Below are 629 nucleotides of genomic sequence, written 5' to 3' on the forward strand. Positions count from 1 at the left end.
GTATACGAACCCATTCCTTTTATATTGTGTCTATATATTTCTGTTTGCTGCTCGGCTTTCTCTTTCTCGTTATGGAGCTCCCCTGCCTGCAGCAACAAAAAAAAAAAAATAAAATAAAAATAAAATATAAATAAAATAAAAATAAAAAATAAATAAAATAAAAAAGAAACAAAAGAAGAGACAAAAGAAAAGACAAAGAAGAAGAAAAAGGAGACAGCTAGTGCTGCAGCAACAATCAACGATAAAACGCAAAAACGAATCGAGCTGCTGCTGCTGCTGCTGCAGCTGCTGCTGTTGCTGTTGGTGCTGCTGCTGCTGCTCCTGCAGGTGCTGCTGTTGCTGTTGGTGCTGCTGCTGCAGCAACTGCTGCAGCAGGAGAATGGAGGGGCTGTTTCTGCTGTAGTGTTAGGTGCCTATACACCCCAGCTGTGCGAGGTGTGGTGCTGCCTGGGGTGTAATAGGGTTTAGGGTTTAGGGTTTAGGGTTTAGGGTTTAGGGTTTAGTGTTTAGGTTTTATGTTTTAGGGTTTAAGGGCTAGGGTTTACTGTTAGACACTTCGTAGGGTTTAGGGTTTAGGGTTTAGGGTTTAGGGTTTAGGGTTTAGGGTTTAGGGTTTAGGGCTTAGGGTT

Source organism: Eimeria mitis, genomic scaffold (genome assembly GCF_000499745.2).
Source record: "Eimeria mitis Houghton genomic scaffold, Emh_scaff166, whole genome shotgun sequence".
Classification (NCBI taxonomy): Eukaryota; Apicomplexa; class Conoidasida; order Eucoccidiorida; family Eimeriidae; genus Eimeria; species Eimeria mitis.